The 18,878-nt window shown below is 42.0% G+C and overlaps 1 long non-coding RNA gene across 2 annotated transcripts; it reads left to right on the top strand.

Annotated features, from left to right (window-relative positions):
* Positions 1–1,242: 1,242 nt before the first annotated feature.
* On the top strand, positions 1,243–3,347 carry LOC123117225 (uncharacterized). 2 transcript variants are annotated; one of them, XR_006457312.1, is made up of 4 exons: positions 1,243–1,692; positions 1,792–1,892; positions 1,973–2,095; positions 2,804–3,347. It is a non-coding gene; the product is annotated as an uncharacterized lncRNA (long non-coding RNA). The 2 variants fall into 2 exon arrangements; XR_006457310.1 differs by having other exon boundaries at positions 1,243–1,892.
* Positions 3,348–18,878: the final 15,531 nt, after the last annotated feature.

Raw genomic sequence — 18,878 nt, 5'->3', positions numbered from 1 at the left:
ATTCAGGAAAATGATACAATATAAAAAAATTAGTACCTTCAGTCCTGCAGTTAGCTTGTTGTTAACTACCGCAATCCCCAACGGTTGGCTATTTCAATACCGGCAGTTAGCTTGATCCGGGAAAAACCAGGAGAAAACAAAAAATAAAGTGTCTTAAGTCACGACAGTTAGCTTGGTCGTCATACGTTAGTTAGCTATTCTGGTCGAGCAGTTAGCTTGTTCATAGCAGTTAACTAGGTGTAATTAACTTTCGCAATCTATGGAGTTAACTTCTAAAAAATTGCGACAGTTATTGTGACACGTGCAAAAATAATAGTGTCTTAAGTCCCGGCAGTTAACCTCGTGTACTATCACAATCCCAACAGTAAGCAATTTCAATCCCGGCAGTTAGCTCGACCCAAGAAAATGAAAAAAAACTAGGTCCGACACTTAACTTGATGTGCAATCCTGACAGTTAGCCATTTCAGTCCTGGCGGTTAGCTCGACCCAGAAAAAATGAATGATTTTTTTAGTATTTTTGGTCCGGCAGTTAACTAGGTATTAACTGCCCCGATCTTCGACAGTTATCTATTTCAGTCCTAGCAGTTAATTTGAACCGGGAAAAAAAAGAAAAGAAAAGAAAAAAAATTAGTTTATTAGGTACAACAGTTAGCTTGCTCAGCATGAGGCAGTTAGGTATTCTGCTCTAGAAGTTAGCATGTACTGTAGCAGTTCAAGCAAGAAATGTCGAAAATGATGTTAATTTCTAGAAAACTGCTCTTAAACTGTAGCAAATCTGAGAATGTGTTATATATGCCGAAGTTCGAGCAAATCGACAACTTTCTAACGGTATATCATATACATTGTTTGGATAAATCTTTTAAAAATTCCTTTCACAAAAACATTGAAAACTCGTTTGATGGATTTTAAGTTTTTTTATTTTGTTTAAAAACTGCATCGATTTTGGGAAAACAGTTAACATGAGTTTTTTTGCTCCTTTTCAATATCTATCCAACGGTATATCATATGCATCATTCCGATGAACGGTTCAATAATTATGACTAAAAACAATGCGAAAAACGGTGCCAGAAAAAGTCCGCCCGTCAGTTAACTAGTATAGTATGCACAATTAGCTGTCATATATATATATATAAAGAGAGAGTAGCACTATTCTAATCCTAGGATTAGAATAGTTATTATGATCACAACGGCTCTATAAGGGCCCGACTGGACGTTCCCGAACTCCCGAAAACGCAACAAAAACCTGGCCAGTCCATCAAACTCCTCCGACCGGCCCAATCCCCACGTCACGACCTTCCCAACCACCCCACCTCCCGCACCACCTCTGCCCCATCCATCCTCCGGTGCACCTCCTGTCGCCGGCCCCAGCACGCCACCCGCCGCTGACCAACCCCCTCCCCGGCCCGACGCGGCCTCCCCAAACCTCCCGCCGCCACCCGCGCCCACCCCAGATTCCCTGCCTAGCCGGTTCACGCTGCGGCCGCCGCAAGGCTCCACGGATCCCGGCGGCGCCCTCCCTTCGGTGTGCTCCTTGATCCCGCCATCACGTCCTGGATCCGGCTGCCCCGGACCCCGCCAGATCCGGTAGAAGTTCCCGCCTACTCTCGGCTGCTGCCAGGGAAGGACATTGCCACCGCGCCACTTCGTCCTTTTGACGTTGCAGTGCGCAAGCCGTTCACCTTCGTCGCCCATGTCCGTCCAATGACTGGTCACCATGCGCGCCTACCTGACCCTCATGGGGTACCAGTGGTGGCCTTCATCGCATTCATCTGACCACATGTTTAACTGCAGGGAATAAATGTGCCTTCTACGGCTCCGCCCAAAATCACGCCCGTGCCATGGGTGTGGCCGTAGCTGAGGTGCAGCTCGCCGTTGCCCGACTCCTAGCTAAGGTGCAACTCGATCGTAGCGCTCGCGTACAACTCTTTCTCCACTGTTTGTGTTTATGCTTAAACATTGAGGTGCTCAGCAGGCAGAGGGGACAGATAAAATGCTGGGAGGATTGGGGCAGGACCGCAGGAGGTAGCAGCAAGCCTTAAGGAGTTGGAGGCACATTACTACTCATCAATTGTCGGTACTCTGCTCTATGATTGAGGTGAACATCTTCTAAAATGGTATCTTAGCAGCCCTCCTGCTAACTTAAAAAAATGTATTTTCAGTTGATACAAGTGCATTGCTGGAGAGAAGAATTACAAATCTGCATCAGTTTGCTTTCTGTACATGTCTGTCGAGTTATTGCATTAACCTATACTTGCTAACTTACGAAAGATGGGCTTACATATGCTTTGTACAAATAGCTTAACGAGGGTATCACTATCATCTATGTTCTATAATGACATAAAGCAATGAATAGTCGAAGGAAAAACCACCTAGTTGAACAAGGAAATGATGAACAGTAGTTTAATGAGCGGCCGTGAAGTTCTACGACGGCTATACGTAGAGTACTACTGCGGCTATATGGTTGCATATGGGTGTGTTGCTGATGTAAAAATATAGGTCCTTTCCCAAAAATCATCTGTTGCTGCATGTGTCGCTTGCTGCTGTTCTGCTGGTAGCCGGTCTCCTATACATAGCGATATTCCTGTTCAGGTCGGTGGCTATAGTTTCTCTCTGTTAAATCACTTGTTCATCTTGTTTGTTCCAACCACGTTGGATTCCTAGTACTACTATCTTGCACTAGCCTATATATGAGCATCTCAGGCCATTGTTAATAGATGGGAGTAATACTAATTGTTTTGATTAAGAGGCTGGCGCCTCAGATTATACTGGAGCATGTGTTCATCTTTTTTTCTTTTTCTGCTAGGTGCTTTTCCACGCATCTGAAATTCCTCCGGCAACACTCCCCAACAGCTTGTTTCCCCATTGTTGTGGATCAACGAGGATACAATGTGCTTCTCCTGCTCGCTTGGGTCAATGGGTGATTCGGCTGCTGAAGTTGACTAGTAATTATCTACTAAATTTTCCAAGGACAATCTCGCTTCTACATTTTCATATATACCAGCTTTTGTTATTTACATATCAGATGCTCTGACTAAATCATCTTGTGTGTTCAGAGACTACAAATTCTGCTATGTAGCTTCAGCAGAATTAGGTGATGAAAATGTTGCTCCTCCTATGGATTGCTAATTCCACACTTTTGTCTGCATTTATGAATAATGCATATCCAGTACCATGCTCTAATGATTTTTCATCAATTATACTGCCTATATTACAGCAGAATTAATGAAGTTCAACTTTGAGAAAGCAATAAGTCCAGCTGTATATGGAAAAACTCTAAGAAGACAATGACCAAAATTTTTTGTTAGTGAAGTTCAATTTGGAAATACATGATAAAAAGGTATTCTTTATTTTTTACAATAAAAAATTATTATGTATTGTTGGTTTCACCAACTAGTCACTCTCTCACGAACATTCTGTTACTGCTTCCCTTCTACTTCATGAAATTGTGTACAAAAAGAACAGGGAATTTCAAAATTAAAAGCAAAAAAGCAAGCATTTCTTAAAGACAAAGAAAGTGTGTGCGAAGTTCATATTTTCTGTCATGGATGTTCCATAATGTTCACTAATGGAAAGGCACACCCTGGGTTTCCAAAAAATAAAGAGGCGAACACACACAACAAAATATGTTGACAAGTGAACTGTGACTAAAAAGGCATGTTTCACAATCAAATTTCTTCGACCATTAATGTGATTCAGTGGCCTTGTGCTCCCGTCTTTTTGCTAGCACACAAGATGCTTGTCTAATGCCTATGACAGAACATCTGCTACATGCATCATCAAACCCAGCTTCAGCAGTTCAAAAAAAATCAATGAATTTTAAAACGAAAAAAGACGTAGAAGTAGAGAGGCAACAATTTGGCAGAAGTAGAGAGGAAAAAATAGATGAATTTAAAAACAAAAAAAGACGCAGAAGTAGTTGTTCAAAAATGGTTGTTTGACAAGTTTGAAATATATAAAATCTGAAAACTTGCAACAAACAAAGTCGAAGTTCAAAATTAAAAAAAGCCGGAGCGGTTCGATGTTTATTATAAAATTCCATGGGTTTATCGTTCCTAAAGAATAAAACCAGGATCAAATTAGAAAATTAGAGTAGTTCAAAAATAATTATAAAAAAAGCTATTTTCCTCACTTCTAAAAAGACCTAGAAGTTTGAACTTAAATAACAACTGTGGTTCGACGTTTACTACAAAACTAGGATTTTCCTGTTACTAAGAATAATTTTTTGTGTGGATGTGTTGTGCATGTGCTTATGCGTAGTACACTGAGTAGAGCAAAAAAACTATTATGGGTGCGCTCTAAATGTTTGTCCTATTGCTTATGAGAATTGACCCAAATTTTCCTATTGTTTTTGCACATGTTGGATTCAAGGGAAAATGAGTATAAAAAAGGTGTGATTTCGAAAGTTCAAACCAAAAAAATGTAAACGAAAAAAATCATGGAATTCAAAGAATAAAAACTATGGAGTTTCATGAAAAAATTAATAGCACGCGAAGTTCATGTTTCAAAAATTTTGAAGTTCACGTGTACCACGTACAGAACAAAAATCATCAAATGAAAAAAAGAACACCTAGGGCACTTCACCAAAAAGCAAAAAATGCATAAAATGTCGCGAAAAAATTCTATAAGAAGTTCAAATTTAAAAACCGAAGTAGGTCAACGTTAAAAAAATGAAGTTTTTAATATCTAAAAGGCAAATTTGGAAGTTCAAAAAATTTGACCATGAAGCTAAAAAAAGTAGTTCAAAAATCTTTATAACGGATTTTCCCCGTTTGTAAAGAAATTAGAAATGTTCAATTTAAAAAGAGGAGCATTTCAATAGATTGTATAAAAACTGATTTTCCCATTCTATAAAAACTAGAAGTTCAAATTAAAATAACGGCGCAGTATCATTGTTTATATAAAAAAACATTTTCCCCGTTACTAAACAATAAAACTTAGAAGTTCAAATTTAAAAAATGGTGAAGTTCGATGTCTATTTTGGATTTTTCACATTATTAAAAAATAGAAACCAAGATGTTTAAAAATTTAAAACAAAGAAGTTCAAAAAACTTGATTTTCCTCGTTACTAACAATAAAACTAAGAAGTTCAAATTAAATAACAAAGAAGTTCAAAGTTTATTAAAACCTCACATTCTTGTTCTAAAGAATAACTAATAAGTTCAAATTAAAAGGGAACAACAATTTTTTTTAAAGGATTTTCCTCATTTTTAAAAAATTCAGATTTCCCCCGATACTAAAGATTAAACCAAGAAGTTCAATTTAAAAAAGAGAGTGATTCAATGTACATTAAAAACTCACTTTTTCTCGTTAATGCGGAATAAAACCAAGAAGTTCAATTTAAAAACGTGGAGAAGTTTGATATTTAATTAAAAACTTGATTTTTTTAGTTACTAAAGAATAAAACCAACAAGTTCAATTCAAAATAACGAAGAAGTTTGATGTTTCTAACAACACTACAATTTTAATATTTCCAAAGAATACATAAAAGAAGTTCAAATAAAAAAGTTAGAGGTGTTCGATATAGGTAAAAAAACAAGAGTTTTTCATAAAGATAAAGTCTAAAAAAATGTTGCTAGAAGGTCAAGTTCTCTGTCCAGGGAAGTTCAAATTTTTTTGAGAGAGAGGTTCACCGCGCATTTCCATGTTCGAAAACACAATTTTTTTTACGTTTTAAAATAATTCTCTCAATCCACAAAGAAGTTCAGCTATTATTTTGGAGCAATTTGATTTCAAAAAGGAAAATAAAATATTAAAATTATAAACATGGAAAAAGTTCATGTACTACATGGTGTGTGTTTAATATGAGAAAAATGAATTAAAAGGTAAGGTCAATTTTTGTTGTTGTTACAAGTTTAAGTCCTCGATCGAAGAAGTTAAAAAAATATTTTGATCGAGGTTTGTACAAAAGGAATATCATTTGTGTAACACTGAAGAATAGATGAGAAAATTACAAACGAAAATACGTCACAAAAGTTCAACGTGAAAACAGCAAGAAGTTCAACTACTACACTGAATGAATTTTTAGACAAAAAACTTTTAAAACTGTCGCGAGTATAAAAAAATGATTAACACGGGAAAGTTGCGTGTTTACAGCAGCTTTCCATCTGGATAGCACTTGCTCAATTCCGGTGAGTGAATGGAGAGTTACGATAAAAGAAAACACGTGAAAAACAGAGTCAAGTTTAGGAAGACATGCCGAGAAGTTCATGTTCTTAACGCAGTGCATTTTCGGAGAATGTGTTTCGCGCCAAAGGCAGAACGGACGATCTTGCTATTTTTTAATTTACTTGAAAACAGCTAGGAATCAGAAAAAACCATCAAAATGAAAAAGTTTCACATTTTCCGTAGCTTCTCAATAGTACATTATTGGCCCCATTCCGATAAAGTTTGTAGAAATTATGGCCAAAAATCCTTTTTCGCCTTTTTCAAAATTGACTTAAAATCGTAAGGAATTGGGGGAAACAACAGATACAAAAAAGTTTCCCATTTCCTCATGCTTTCCAACGCCATATCATTCGCTGCATTCGGACGTACGGTTCAAAAATTAACTCGAAAATACAAATTATCTGGAACTTATATCTTTTCCTAAATTAATTTTAAACCGTTCAAAATTAGAAAAACTTTCAACATGAAAAAGTAGCACATTTTCATAAGCTTTCTAGCGCCATATTATTTTCCTCAATTGGATTAGCCGTTTAGAAATGACATCGAAAATACGAACTCGGCTGTTTGGTTTGCGAAATTTTACGATTTTCCAAATTACTTTTTAACCATAAGGAATTACAGAAAACAAGCAACATGTGGAAGAAGCTGTTTTGTAGTAGCTTTCCAATGCCATATTATTTGCCTCATTCCGATAAACGGTTTAGAAATGCGATAAAAAATACGATCCACGTTTTTTGTTTGAAGAAAAAACGGCTTTCAAAACTGCTCTTAAACACTTACGTTTTGCCAAAAAATTCAACTTGGGTCATGATACTCATGTTCATAGCTTTCCAACAGTGTATCGCAAGCCTCATTTGGACACTTTTTAGCTGAAGTTCAACCTAGTACTCAGGGAAGGTCAGGTTGGGTAACTCAGAAAGTTCAGGTTGTGATCAGAATATTATTCTGATCCCGTGATTAGAATAGTGTTTATGTGTGTGTGTGTGTGTGTGTGTGTATGATAAATTTTTCCTACTACCAGGTGTAGCTACTCCCACTTTTGTTTCACACGTTCTAGGTAGTATATATCATATCGAAGAGTATGTACGCGTAGTATGTACTCCCTCCGTTCCAAAATAGATGACTCATCTTTGTACTAAAGTTAGTACAAAGTTGAGTCATCTATTTTGGAACGGAGGGAATAGTATATAAGAATGTTTAGGTAGTATATATACTTTTTTTTGGTAATATGTATCATATTTTGTGCATACTCCATTTTGCGTACAAATATGTATGTATTTCATAAATACGATAAAACTATGGGCTCACTTGCAATTTTTTTCATATAACTCACTTTGGAGTACCTTAGATATTGTATGTGAACATACTAAAAGTAATAAAGTAGAGTATATACTACCACATGGTAGTATATGAGAGATGGGTGTAGCTACACCCGGTAGTAGGATACATTTTCCCTATAACTGGTCTATTCTGCTAATATTGGCAGAATAGTTATTCTGCTAACACTTACGAACTGCATGCTCAAAGCGAGGGCACTGCATCCCTATCAAACAAGCACTAAAACGTCACCAGAAAAAACTGCATGCATTTTTTTGGCACTGCTTTAGGTCCAGTTTCTAAACCGTTTGTTGGAACAAAGCGTTTAATATACCGTTGGATAGCTACGGAAAATGTGCAGCCTCGCCATGTTGAACACTTTCCGAGATTCGTCGCGGTTTAAGGGCAGTTTCAAAAATAGTGCGCGCATGACAGGATGCAGTGAGTGTATTTTTGTGATTTTTTTTAAACCGCGCATCGGAATGAAGCAAACGATACGGTGTGGAAAGATATCATTGAGCCGTAACTTTTTCATGTAGATTACACTCCCTAATTCCTCACGGTTTTAGAGCAGTTTCAAATTTACTAAAAATGGAATCCTGTTTTTTCAAAAATTTCGATCTTTTGGGTACTGTTTTCACTGCAGTTTTTTAACAGTTTGTTGTAATGAGGCGCGTGATACGCTATTGGAAAGATGTGGAATAGGTGCAACTTTCATATGTTGGTCATTTATTGAGATTCCTCATGGTTTTAAATGGATTTTGAAAACGGTCCGGCTGCTTATGTGTGGCAGCGAGCGTATTTTCATAAATTTTTCCAAACCGTTCTGCGGAATGAAGCAAATAATACGGTGTTGGAAATATATCAATGAGATGCAATTTTTTCATGTAGAACACTCTCTCTAATTCCCTACGGTTTAAAAGCAGTTTTGAATTTACCGAAATGCGGACATTTGTTTTTCGTGACACCAAAATCAACGAGGGAACTGCATCAAACAGAAGAGCATATTGCTTCGGACTGAAGACCGCACTGCATTCGTCAGGCAAGTGCACTGCATCATTTCCTTTTGTCTGGCTTACATGTCTGAGAGAGGAAGTGAAGTGTGCTTCACATCAAACGTAAGTGAACCGCAATGCTATCGAAAAATGGACCGCATTATTATTATTTCGTCGTGTCCGTAACAATATGAACAACATCAGATGGCCAACCGCACTGCATCAAATGACCAACCGCACTGCTTCAGACTGCAAGCCACACTACTTCAAAGGGCAACTGAACCGTATCAATTTGCAAAGGGCACCGCCTAGGGTTTCTCAATGAACTGCATTGTTTTTTTAAGAAATTATAAATTATATACAAATTCGCAAAAACATTTCCTCCAAAAATAATGAAAAGTGAACTCCTCATATAATTTTTTTACAAAGAGAACTCCTTTCTACTTCTTCGTTCCTAAATATTTGTCTTTCTAGAGATTTTAACAAGTGACTACATACAGAGCAACATGAGTGAATCTATACTCTAAAATATGTCTATATACATTCGTATGTGATAGTCCATTTGAAATCTTTTAAAAGATAAATATTTAGGAAAGGAGGGAGTAGTATGCACAATACTGCAAACTTTTTACATAGTGAACTCCTCCGTACTATGCAGTTTACTAGAAATCTCAACATATAATTTTCCATAAACACTATAAGAGCCCGAATCAAACTCCATGACGCACACTACAGCACATCAATCGAACTCTAAACGGACTGCACGCAGGCGGGCGAGTCCACCGAGAGAGAGAGCCAACAACAAAAAACTTCTCATAAAACACTGCCTCATCTGTGTTTGCAACAGAATTGCATGATTACACACGCTTCATTGCATGGAACAAAACACAATATGCTCCACATGATTACATGCAGACTGCACGACGACCCCGGACCTGCAAAAAAAATGCAACGTGACAACCAATCGCTTGCACATTTTTCTTCCAGCAAAAATAAGTAATCTGAACGTCAGGAGCAAAGAACAGTGGACACATCGCTCTTTGATTTTTTACTTAAGGATGAAAAGATCTTCGCCCTGCCCTGGAACCATGCAAAGGGCAGCAGAGGGTGTGGCGAGTTTTTTCGTCGGAAAATGAGCTCGCCATTGCGCCGTTAACCTCCATGGATGCCGGTTGGGGAAGGGAGTAGAGGGATCCGCAACGGAGATGCACGGGACAACCCTACCATTGTCCATGCTGGAGAAGCTTCCGCCGGCACCATCGGCCTCGCCTCATCTGAATCGAGGCATGGATGGGGCTGCCCATCGGGGGGATGGAAGGAGATGACGACCTCGTGTCACCGGACTATAAGCACGCTCGCCGATGGACTGGACATCCAACCGCACCGCATTGACGCCCCAAGCGAGCTGCAGTTAAATCTGAAAAAGAAAGAAAACAATTGAAGGGGAGCAGTGGATGGCTGAACATGGATATCGCCGCGCTCCTCCCGGTCTGCAGGTGGTGGAGGGGTGGACTGTGTGCCACACCGGGACGCACTGCACCAGGGGATGACCATGCCACCTTGTAGCCGGAACAGCCGGATCCGGAGAGGGACGCTGTCCCCATCTTCCTGGAGCATACAGAAAACAAAGGAACTTCATTCAGGTACAGTACCCATTACCAAACAGCCAAACTCTGAACAAAAGATATTTTACAGAGTACGAGAAACTATATATAGTACGAAAGGAAAACGAAAATTAACTATGTCAAGCTAGATTGTATAGGTTTTCGACCGTTGATAACACATTCATCTACACGTTTTTATGTGGACGCATGCGCATGCATAAATCATCTAGGAAGCTCAAGCACAAGATGACTTGCAGGTCTGTCAGTGTGTGCACATAAGATGATTTCTCAACACGCTTGCAGGTTCTACATGCAAGACGGGGCGATACCATTTTGTAGTCAGTAGGAAGAAAAAACACTATATCATTTCAGATAGTGTGTTTTGAAACTTCTCGTAGCTAGCACCCACTTGTATATGTTTCTTTGAGTAGCGATGTGCCTAACGAAAGGCATAATTAAGAGAGCCGTGCTGATTATATGTAGAAGAGACTAGTAAATATCATTGAGATATGAACAGACCTACTTGAATCCTGGTAGCGGGACATCCGATCGAGGAAAGTTGCCAAATAATTCAGCTTCGGCAATTAATCTCGCTATGGCTGAAGTGTAGCACATTGTTCTGGACCCTCAAGTTGTAGACACCCTTACCTGGAATTGCGACACCTTTGTACCTACTCTGCTTTTGCCCGCACAAACAATTTTGTGCGCCGGTGGACTGCACCGATGATCGAGACGACATGCATCAGCGGACTACAGCATCAATGAAGAACAACACAAGAGGAGCATAGGTGAAAGAGAGCCGGGGCTATTGTGCACACAGGCGTTAGTGAACTGCAGGAGGCGTCAACGTGCACACGACGGAGCTGCAGTGGAGGTTGCAATGTAATGCACCAGGAGAGAAAAAAGGATGAACACAAGATTTGGAGCCTACTGACAAATCCCAACGACACCCGCCTCACAACACAAAAGTGTACTGCACGGGGAGTCTACGATGGCCACGTGTGCCTGCTATGTACTCCCTCCGTCCGCGAATAAGTGTACTTCTAGCTTTTGTCCTAAGTCAAAGTTTTAAAATTTTGACCAACTATATGTTGGAATATTAGGCAAGTTCATGATTAATTCCAGTAAATAATTCATGACTAGAAGAGATACTAGCATGCAATAATCTAGCAAACTAGAAGAACAACAAGACATGCATAACAGCAGCAAGCACGTAACAATAGCTGTAGAAACAGACATGAACAAAGGATGTTGGACGTACTGATCGTTAGCTATTATGGGTGCGACAGTGTTGATGACGATGTTGGCGACGATCTGCTGCTGACGGCGATGAATACGACGATGAGTAGCACCGCCCGACTTGGACGGAAGACGACCCGTGATGACGAATTTGAGCAGTCGCGCACAGCGCTTCCCAAAAACCTAATTCGTCCTCTCCCGGTGCAGGATCACAAAGACGAACGGTTCCGGAGACCTACTCTCCCACGCGCCGATGCACGCCGGCGTTTGGGATGGAGTAGACTACGATGGCGGCGCAGTTGTGAGATGAGGCAAAACCCTAGGTGTTTTTCGGTGTGTCTCTGGCCGCAGCCGGTAGCTGTATATATATTAGGACCAGAGGCGGTATTGTGTCGCGACCACAATCCCAAACCGACTCGATTTCTAATTCGTATACTTACCGGACAAGAAATCAAAAAACTTGTCTGCCAAGACATAAAAAATAAAACGACAAAAGGAAGCTGCACTCCTGCAAGGAGACGGACCGGATTTCGGCGGACCATTCACGCGCATGTCGCATGTACGCGCCGCCTTGCCCCGCCCCGCCCCGCCCCGCCCCGCCCGCCCCGGCCCGGCCAGGCAAGGCGAGCGAGCGCGCGCGTGTGATTTTCCCTTTCTCTTCTCACACACCACTTAGAGTGGTGGAGAGAACCCACTATATAAAGAGGTCCAACTCTTCTTCAACTTTCAAGGTGGGACTAAACTTAGCACCACCACTTGCCATTTTACACATGGGCTTTGAGATTTCAGAAATTGCTATGGGCCTAGCCCATTAATTCTAACAATCCCCCACCAGATCTCAAATACCCATTTAGCGATTTGCCTTCTCTCACCACTTGTTTAATATACCAGTGTTTCAGCAGAGACTGTTAAGTTGAATTTCTGCCTAGAACTTTAAGCTACATCCATTCACAACTTGACAATGGACTATGCCTTGAATTGCTAGTTTTGTGTGAACAGGTTTCACTCAAAGTCTTAACCAGTACCTGACCGCCAGTAGGCTACCCCGCGGTTTGGAGCTTATACGTCATACTCCCTGGTCTCTTCGTGAGTTTACTATAGATCACCCAAATCTCATAGACTGCGACGTTTACAGTCAGAACTCATATAGGTGTGTTCTTTCAAGACTGCTCTGTAGGACAGCATCTTTGCTAATTATAGCCAATAGAACCACATTAAGGCATGTTGCCGACCTGCCTTACAGATCTGAGCCTTACAGCTCTGAGAGTTTTGCTTCTTCACTTGGAGACGATCATAAGTTATTACTCTCCTCAGTTAACCAATAGCTTGTTCTTCCCAGATCCTAATTCACGGGATCTCCGATCACAAAGGTTGGGTTACTACTATGGTGTAACATCTATGGGTCTCATACCCATCTCCCTCGATGCAATATCTATCACATTTCGTGATAGTCCCTTTGTAAAGGGATCTGCCAGGTTTTTGTCTGTTTGTATATACGTAACAGTTATTACTCCGGAGTTTCTCAACTTCCTGACAGACTTCAAACGTCTTTTCACGTGTCTTGATGACTTTGCATTATCTTTAGAATTGTTCACTTTAGCGATAACCGTTTGGTTATCACAATTCATAAGAATAGCCGGTACAGGTTTTTCAACAACCGGCAAGTCCATCAAGAGCTCACGCAGCCATTCTGCCTCAATAGTAGCTGTGTCCAAAGCAGTTAATTCTGCTTCCATAGTTGACCTCGTCAATATGGTTTGCTTACAAGACCTCCATGACACTGCGTCACCACCATGAGTAAATACATACCCACTTGTTGCGTAAAGTACATCAACATCGGAGATCCAATTTGAATCACTATATCCTTCTAGCACAGCAGGATGCCCTGAATAAGTAATTCCGTAACTCATAGTACCTCTCAGATAGCGCAAGACCCTTTCTAGTGCATGCCAACGATCATCACCCGGGTTGGACATGAACCTACTCAGTTTGCTCACAGCAAAAGAGATATCTGGTCTTGTAGCGCTAGCTAAGTACATGAGTGAACCGACAATTTGAGAGTATCTTAATTGATCTCTCGTTTCTTTCTTGTTCTTTCTGAGTGTCACACTGGGATCATAAGGTGTTGGAGAAGGCTTGCTATCCATAAAACCGAATCGGTTCAAGACCTTCTCAACATAGTGAGATTGCGTTAATGTAATCCCACTCTCATCCTTAATAAGTTTGATGTTTAGAATTACATCGGCTTCTCCCAGATCTTTCATGTCAAAACTTTTTGATAGAAAAGACTTGACCTCATTAATTGCATTAATGTTTGTACCAAAGATCAGTATGGCGTCCACATACAAACATAATATGACACTATTGCCCCCACCATGGCGATAGTAAACACACCTATCAGCCTCGTTAATGAAAAATCCTGCAGAAGTCAAAGTTCTTTCAAACTTCTCATGCCATTGCTTAGGTGCCTGTTTCAGACCATACAAAGATTTTAACAACTTGCACACCTTTTTCTCTTCACCCTTTACCACAAACCCGTCAGGCTGATCCATATAGATCTCCTCTTCCAACTCTCGATTGAGAAAAGCTGTCTTTACATCCATTTGATGAATGATAAGACCATAAGAGGCAGCCAAGGAAAGTAACACTCGAATGGTGGTCATTCTAGCAACGGGTGAATAGGTGTCAAAGTAATCTTCGCCTTCTTTCTAAGTGTAGCCCTTGGCCACTAGCCGCGCCTTGTACTTATCAATAGTACCATCAGGCTTTAGCTTCTTTTTGAACACCCACTTACTGCCCACAGGTTTACAACCATATGGTCTATCAGTTAGTTCCCAAGTTCCATTAGAAAGAATTGAGTCCATCTCATTATGAACAGCTTCTTTCCAATCATCTACATCCGGAGATGCATATGCTTCTGCAATCGTCTTGGGTGTGTCATCCACAAGCTATACAATGAAATCATCACCAAAGGATTTTGCAATCCTTTGTCTCTTGTTCCTTCTAGGAACTTCATTGTTATCCTTCTCAAGGACTTCCTCATGTGATTGTTCGAAATATTCATCAGTTGTACTAGATTCAGGAATTATCTCAGAAGAAAATCTAGCAATGCTATGCATATCTTTCATAGGAAATATGTTCTCAAAAGATGTTGCATCACGAGATTCCATTATAGTATCAACATGCATATCAGGTACTTCAGATTTTACCACTAAAAATCTATAAGCAATGCTCCGTTGAGCATACCCTAGAAAGACACAATCCACTGTCTTTGGTCCAAGTTTGCGTTTCTTAGGAATAGGAATATTGACCTTTGCCAAACATCCCCAAGTGTGCAAATAAGAAAGTGATGGTTTTCTCCCAACCCACTCCTCATAAGGGGTTTTCTCTTTATTATTGTTGGGAACTCTATTCAGGACATGACATGAAGTCAATAGAGCCTCCCCCCACCATGCCTTAGATAAACCAGCAGTGTCTAACATGGCATTCACCAAGTCAGTCAATGTGCGGTTTTTCCTCTCAGCCACTCCATTTGATTGAGGTGAATAGGGAGGCGTCCTCTCATGAATAATACCATGTTCCTCACAAAATTCATCAAAAACTTTTGGAAAATACTCTCCACCACGATCGGACCTAAGACGCTTGATCTTTCTCTCTAGTTGATTTTCAACTTCAGCTTTATAGATTTTAAAGTAGTCTAATGCTTCATCATTAGTTTGCAACAAATAAACATAGCAAAATCTAGTCGCATCATCAATCAAAGTCATGAAATATCTCTTTCCACCTTTTGTCAACACACCATTCATCTCACAAAGATCAGAATGTATGAGTTCTAGAGGTGCCAAGTTTCTCTCCTCGGCAGCCTTATGAGGCTTTCGAGGTTGCTTAGATTGCACACAACTATGGCACTTAGAACCTTTGGCAACTGTGGAGTTCGGAATTAAACTCATGCTGGATAGCCGAGACATTAAACCAAAATTAATATGACATAAACGAGAGTGCCAAATACTTGCATCATCATTAACACTAGCACAAATTTGGTTTATTGACTTATTGCAAAAATCTGAAAGAGAAAAGCGGAACAAGCCTCCACACTCATAGCCTTTTCCTATAAATTGTCCAAATCTTGACACGATTACTTTATTGGACTCTAAAACTACCTTAAAACCATCTCGACATAGAAGGGAGCCGCTAACTAGATTCTTGTTCAAAGTAGGGACATGCTGCACGTTCCTTAGTTGCACGATCTTTCCTGAAGTAAACTTCAGATCCACCGTGCCAATGCCACGAACAGAAGCATGTGACCCATTCCCCATTAGGACGGAAGAATCCCTTGCGACCTGATAAGAAGTAAACAGGGAGATGTCAGCACACACATGAACGTTAGCACCCGAATCAATCCACCACGAAGATGATTGAAATACTGAAAGCACAATAGGTAAATTACCATACCCATCAGTATTGCTAGCGGTCACCATGTTGACAGTCTTGGAGCTTGTTTTCCCTCTGCGGTCTGCACGTTCAGGGCATTCCTTGGAAAAGTGTCCAGGCTTCCCACAGGCGCAGCACTCTAGCTCAGCCTTGTTGAACTTCTTCTTCTTGAAGGTAGTAGTCTTGGTAGGCTTGTTGGAAACAGGTTTGTTCTTCCCTTTGTTCTTGTTCTGTGGGTACCTCTGCACCATGTTAGCAGTAGGCTGAACCTCACCTCCTTTTTTAGTGGTATCTTTAGCCCGAGCTTTTTCTTCAACATCAAGAGATGCAATCAGATTTTCAACTGATATCTCCTGTCTCTTATGCTTCAGAGTTGTGGCGAAATTCCTCCATGAAGGAGGCAACTTTGCAATCATGCACCCAGCCACGAATTTGTCGGGTAGAACACATTTAAGGAGTTCAAGTTCCTTCACAATGCACTGTATCTCATGAGCTTGTTCAACCACAGAACGGTTATTCACCATCTTGTAGTCATGAAAACTCTCCATGATGTACAGTTCACTGCCTGCATCTGTTGCACCGAATTTTGCATTCAGTGCATCCCACAGAATTTTTCCGTCGTTTATGTGCATGTACACATCACACAGACGGTCAGCAAGAACACTCAGAATGCATCCCACAAACATAGTATTGGCTTCCTGGAATTTTCTCCGATCTTCGTCGGTCATTCCCTCTGGAGCACCAACACTAGCGTGGAAAACTTTCAGAGCAGTAAGCCAGAGCGTGGTCTTCACCTGCCACCTCTTAAAGTGCACACCAGTAAACTTATCCGGCCTCAGTGCATCAGCGAATCCAGCCATAGTTAACTCAGGAAATTGCCTATAATTAGGTTTTTGGATTGATGGAATATTAGGCAAGTTCATGATTAATTCCAGTAAATAATTCATGACTAGAAGAGATACTAGCATGCAATAATCTAGCAAACTAGAAGAACAGCAAGACATGCATAACAGCAGCAAGCACGTAACAATAGCTGTAGAAACACACATGAACAAAGGATGTTGGACGTACTGATCGTTAGCTATTATGGGTGCGACAGTGTTGATGACGATGTTGGCGACGATCTGCTGCTGACGGCGATGAATACGACGATGAGTAGCATCGCCCGACTTGGACGGAAGACGACCCGTGATGATGAATTTGAGCAGTCGCGCACAACGCTTCCCAAAAACCTAATTCGTCCTCTCCCGGTGCATGATCGCAAAGACGAACGGTTCCGGAGACCTGCTCTCCCACGCGCCGATGCACGCCGGCGTTTGGGATGGAGTAGACTACGATGGCGGCGCAGTTGTGAGATGAGGCAAAACCCTAGGTGTTTTTCGGTGTGTCTCTGGCCGCAGCCGGTAGCTGTATATATATTAGGACCAGAGGCGGTATTGTGTCGCGACCACAATCCCAAACCGACTCGGTTTCTAATTCGTATACTTACCGGATAAGAAATCAAAAAACTTGTCTGCCAAGACATAAAAAATAAAACGACAAAAGGAAGCTGCGCTCCTGCAAGGAGACGGACCGGATTTCGGCGGACCATTCACGCGCATGTTGCATGTACGCGCCGCCTCGCCTCGCCCCGCCCCGCCCCGGCCCGGCCCGGCCAGACCAGACCAGGCCAGGCCAGACCAGCGAGCGCGCGCGTGTGGTTTTCCCTTTCTCTTCTCACACACCACTTAGAGTGGTGGAGAGAACCAACTATATAAAGAGGTCCAACTCTTCTTCAACTTCCAAGGTGGGACTAAACTTAGCACCACCACTTGCCATTTTACACATGGGCTTTGAGATTTCAGAAATTGCTATGGGCCTAGCCCATTAATTCTAACACTATATACAAAAGAGTAGAAACATATATGACATCAAATTGATATATTATGAAAGTACATTTCAAAACGGATCTAGTGATACTAATTTAGTGCCATAAATGCTGCTACTTTTCCCTATAAAGTTGGTCAAAGTTTTAAAGCTTTGACTTAACACAAAAGCTAGAAGTACACTTATTCACGGACGGAGGGAGTAGACTGCTCTAGCGTAGCGACAGTAGCTCCCGGAGAGGACCCAACCGACCTGCATTAGGGAGCAGCCTGGACTGCTTGCTGTCAGTGGAGCATCGTGGGAGAGGAGCAGATGAGGAGGGAGGAAAGGAGGATGCCAGGGCATCCCCTCGATCGAGGCAACAGGGAGTCAGGGAGCTTGGAGCTGCAATCCCGTCATCTGCGAACTACACAGACTCGCCGATTGAACTGCACGGGCCAAAGTAGTGAGAGGGAAGGGAGCCTGGGCGCGTCTGATTTGGCCGAGAGGTGGAAGCAGCAGTTGTTGGGGTCGCCATCGATGGATCAATGGCGCGCCGGCAGATCCGGGATGGGGACGGGGGAGGGTGGCGGAGGTGGAGGTCGGTCCTCGAATTCCGTCGCCTGGCGGCGTGGTAGGGCAAGAACCGACCGGATCCCGTTCCCGGGGAGGCACGAGGAGGGGGGAGGCGGCGGTGCCAGGGCTGTGGAGGCCGGCCGTCGCCGGGCGGCGCGGGGGGCCATGGAGGCCGGTGTCACGGGGCGGGGTTGTAGCCGAGGTCGGGTGAGGAGGCATGTGGCGCAGGGCTGGGGCCACCGGGATTCGCCTTGGCCGGAGTTGGGTGGGGTCGTGGGAGACTGGGCGAGGATGGTGAGGGGTGGCTAAGCGGGGGCAGTGAGGAAGTGGACCGCCGGAGGGGTTGGCATCGCGGTAGCTGGCAGTGGATGGAGTTGGGGAGGTGGGAGGAGGTGCTGGAGGAGGAAGAAGGTGGAGGGAGGGGGGTCGAGCACGAAGAAATCATGGCCTTTTTCCCAGGGTGTTCGTGTCAGGCGGGCTCGTTGCTGGGAAGGTGTTAGCAAAATAAGGTTTCGGTATGAAAAATAAGAGTCTTAAAGGTGTTATTAGAATAGATCCATCCTATATATATATATATTTTTTGAGCAATTCCTATATATATAGAGTAACACTATTCTAATCCTAGGATCAGAATAGTTATTTGGATCACGGTCCGCTCTATACAGGGCCGAATGCAGATGTTGCCGAACTCCCGAACCGGCTCGGA

The sequence above is a fragment of the Triticum aestivum genome, chromosome 1B (assembly GCF_018294505.1).
Source record: "Triticum aestivum cultivar Chinese Spring chromosome 1B, IWGSC CS RefSeq v2.1, whole genome shotgun sequence".
Lineage (NCBI taxonomy): Eukaryota > Viridiplantae > Streptophyta > Magnoliopsida > Poales > Poaceae > Triticum > Triticum aestivum.
This window is presented reverse-complemented; position numbering and strand designations above follow the sequence as displayed.